The sequence below is a fragment of the Myotis lucifugus genome, unplaced genomic scaffold (genome assembly GCF_000147115.1).
Source record: "Myotis lucifugus unplaced genomic scaffold, Myoluc2.0 scaffold_76, whole genome shotgun sequence".
Taxonomy (NCBI): Eukaryota; Metazoa; Chordata; class Mammalia; order Chiroptera; family Vespertilionidae; genus Myotis; species Myotis lucifugus.
This window is the reverse complement of record NW_005871124.1, coordinates 4,005,798-4,010,083: the sequence shown is the minus strand read 5'-3', so window position 1 is coordinate 4,010,083 and position 4,286 is coordinate 4,005,798. Positions and strand designations below refer to the sequence as shown.

Sequence of the window (4,286 nt, the reverse complement as noted above, 5' to 3'; positions counted from 1 at the left end):
TATTAGAATAAGCTTAATCAATTTATCAGTCATGGTTTCTATCAATGTTTTTATATCATGTTTTTGTTGTTTTTATATCATGTCTTTGTTGTTGTCATATCATGTTGTTATTGTTTATTAATTGATTTATATATTATTTTCATATACATTTTACTAATTTTCTTTCATCTCTGACACTTCTATTATAGAGAAAGAGCAAATAGTGATATTAAAATATTTCTTCTAATTAATTTCCTTTCAATGTGCACAAATCCATGCACCAGGCCACTAGTATAAGATAATAGCAAGTGGCAAAACAGTATGTACTGTAAGATCATATTTTTAAAGCTAATAATAAATATGCAAATAGTTCATTTGCTACATTCAACATGTCAGTTGCTTTTGCAGTTTTTAAATGTTAAGCAGGTATTACTTTTTCAATTAGAAAACAACAGTAAAGATACTAAAAATAGCAAAATAAATTCCCAGAAATGAGACAGACTGTTTTTATGCAAAACACTTATGGAAATTTTTTCACAGATTACAAAAAGACAAATCTCTAGCATGACTGGTGAAGAAAAAAATAAATGAAAGAAAATTCATAATAAAAAGTAAGTATTATTAAGTTACTGTAGAAATTTAAAAATAAGAAGATAATACTGGGGTCCAGAAATTGTTAAGGTGGCTACATTGAGACACAGTACTGCTTCTATCACAGTAATTTACTGCAGTGGTGACAATGAGACCTGTAACATTAAAAAAATGAAGATAATACTGTTAGTAAAATTTGTGCCAATAAATTAAAGAAATATAAAATTGATTATATACACACACACACACACACACACACACACACACACACAAAGTTGATTCAAGAAAAAATAGGAAACTTGAGCAGACTACTAACAATAAATAGTAATTCAATTGTTAATAAAATATATCTTCCCCCACCAAAGTCCCAGGTTAAGGTAGTTTTACAGGTGACTTTTATGAAATTCCCAAAGTTAATTTTATGCAAGCTGTATGAGAAAACAGAGTAACCTAATTTTTTAATGCAGTATAAGAAAAATTATAGGTTAATCTTCCGTAAATGTGGATTCAAAGATCCTAAAGAAAGTAATAACAACTTAACTGTAGCCCTGCATAGAAAAGTAACATATTATGACTAGGTAGGGTTTATGCCAGGAGTGCAAGGGCTATCCAGAATCAGAAAGTCTTATCAACAGTGTTTACCACATTAACAGTGAATTAGAAGAAGTGTATGTTCATGTTAGTGGACAGAAAAGGCATATGATAAAATTCAGCACTGATTCAGAATTGAAACTTACAACAATCTGAGAATATAAGGGAATGGCCTTAACTTGAATAAACCTAGAGCAAACTTCCTATTTAATGGTAAAATTTCAGAAGCATTAACTTTTTCAAAATATCTTTGTATTGATTTCAGAGAGGAAGGGAGAGGGAGAGATAGAAACATCAGTGATGAGAGAGAATCACTGATTGGCTGCCTCCTGCACGCCCCCTACTGGGGATTGAGTCTGCAACCCAGGCATGTGACCTTGACTGGAATCAAACTTGGAACCCTTCAGTCCACAGGCCGACGTTCTATCCACTGAGCCAAACCGGCTAGGGCCAGAAGCATTAACTTTTAAAACAAGACAAATATGCCCATTATAACTATATCTATTCCAAATTATATTAGTGAAAGGGAAAGTAATTAGGAAGCATAGATTGACAAGGGAGACATGATGCTGTTATTTGTAGACAACATGATTTGTCTGGATAGAAAATCTAAGAATTAGTAAGAAAGTTTAGCAGGATTGCTGAACACAAGATCAATATATGAAACAACAGTAATATTCCTGAATTCAATAATCAATTACAAAATGTAATTTGTATAAATATAGCATTTATAATACCAAAAACTCATCAGAAAAAATGTTAAACATTATTAAAAGATGAAAAGAAAACCCATGTTAAATCTCTACTTATGATATTAAAATTATATAACTCCATTTATAAAAACAACAGGTCTGCTAAAAATATCATCTTTAATCTATTATAACATTTTTAAAAGCATCTTTAAGATTAAGATGTGTCTTATGCCAGGCCAACATGGCGCAGTGGTTGAGCATCAACCTATGAACCAGGAGGTCACGGTTCGATTCCAGGTCAAGGCATGTGCCTGGTTGCAGACTTGATCCCCCATCGGGAGCGTGCAGGAGCCAGCCGGTCAATGTTTCTCTCTCATCATTGATGTTTCTATATCTCCTTCTCCTTTCCTCTCTGAAATCAATAAAAAATATATATATTTTAAAAAGATATATCTTACTTCTTGCCCTCCAGTATAGACTGTCGTGTAGCTGTCATTGCCTGAGCATGGGTAAACTTTTGGTCATAACTCTTCACATTCATGATACTTCATTTGAGTTATGTGCATTTTTGGACTACGTGTTGAGTTTAATGGCTGTTTAAAATGTCTTTAAATGGCAATATTATGATATAGCATTAAAATGAAAATTTATTGCGTGTGCCGAAAGCACAGAAACAGAACAGGGGGCATAAATTTGGTATCAAGGAAACAAATCTCTTTTATTAGAACAATGACTGAAATTGCATATTTTCTTGCAAAGAGCAGTAAAGAACCCAAGAAGAGAAGATACTGACAAGTAGGTCAAACTTAATTATGTTTTGGTACCAGGGCTAGGAAGAACATTTCAGAGACAGCAGTGGATGGATGGACTATTACAGTAAATGCTGCATTATCGATGTCCCTGATGGCACAGAGGTTATTATTATGGGGAGAAACACAGATATTAAAGTGTTACAGTAATTCAGAAAAGTCAGACTCTGAATGTCAAAGGTTTTAGGGATATCTCAACCAATTTATTTCACTTATATTTTCCTTTTTATAGACACACAAGAAAAATACATGATAAAAATTTATATCTAAATAAGTCTAAAGGAGCCTTTTCAAAAAGTATAAAATAAAAAGTCTAAGTAATAAAAAGCATTATATCATAGTTTAATGGACAGTAATTTTTCTTTCTTAGTGGCACATAAAATAACGATATGTCTTACAATTTACAGCATCATAGTACAGAAATCTACAAGTGTGATGCAATTCTAAAAAGCAAACAAACATGAATTTTCTTGGAACTTGATAACCCAGTTCAAAATCTCCTGTGAGGGAATAGAGATACAGGATGGAAGGTACCAGCGACAGATCACAGAGGGCTTTGTGGGTCTGGCTAAGAAATTTGGACATATTTCTAAGTGTGGTGAGAACTGATTAATGCTTGTAAAGTGATTTAGTGTTCATTTATGATAAAAGTTACCATAAAAAGAATAAATTGCAAAGGGTAAGATTTCCTTCTTTTTTTATGGTCAAATAGTATTCCATTGTGTAAATGTACTACAGCTTTTTATATATATATATTTTATTGATTTTTTACAGAGAGGAAGGGAGAGAGATAGAGAGTTAGAAACATCGATGAGAGAGAAACATCGACCAGCTGCCTCCTGCACATCTCCCACCGGGAATGTGCCCGCAACCTAGGTACATGCCCTTGACCGGAATCGAACCTGGGACCTTTCAGTCCGCAGGCCGATGCTCTATCCACTGAGCCAAACCGGTTTCGGCACCACAGCTTTTTTATCCACTCATCTGCCAATGCACACTTGGGCTGCTTCCAGATCTTGGCTATTATAAATATCACTGCAGTGAACACAAATGCACATATTCTTTGAAATTAGTGTTTTGAGTTTCTTCAGATAAATTCTCAGAAGTGGAATCACTGAGTCATAAAAAAGAGAAAATTCATGGGGCAGGGGGTAGAATAAATCAGCCTATCTGCAATGTAAAGAAATTTTATAGAATACTCAAAAATCTTCTGAAGGATAAGAAGGTGAATTTTGCTCTATCAAAAATTAAGACTTATTACAAGGCTATGGTAAAATAAACCAGTGTGCTAATAGTTCAGAGATAGATACGTAGATTAATTGAACATAGTATAACATTTAGAAAAAGGCACACACAATTATGGAAATTTGATATATAGCAGATATAGCGTTATAATCAACAGCAAAATGCTAGCCTGATACTGGGCAACTGGGACAAGTGGAAATTTAAAAAAATTGATCCTTAAACAAAAATGAATTCCAGATTAATTGAAAGCTTAAATGTCAGAAGAAAATAGTTTTAACTTTCAACAGAACATGTAGGGTTTCTTCAGCAAGATATAAAAGTAAATATAAGCCATCAAAGAAAACATCAATAAATTTGATCACATTAACATTTTTAAAAA

At 32.9% G+C, this 4,286-nt stretch overlaps 1 non-coding gene across 1 annotated transcript; it reads left to right on the top strand.

The window, feature by feature from the left end:
* The first annotated feature begins 603 nt into the window (after nt 1-603).
* LOC111826411 lies at nt 604-736 on the top strand. The gene has a single exon (XR_002829747.1). It is a non-coding gene; the product is annotated as a small nucleolar RNA SNORA1 (small nucleolar RNA).
* The last annotated feature ends 3,550 nt before the right edge of the window (nt 737-4,286 follow it).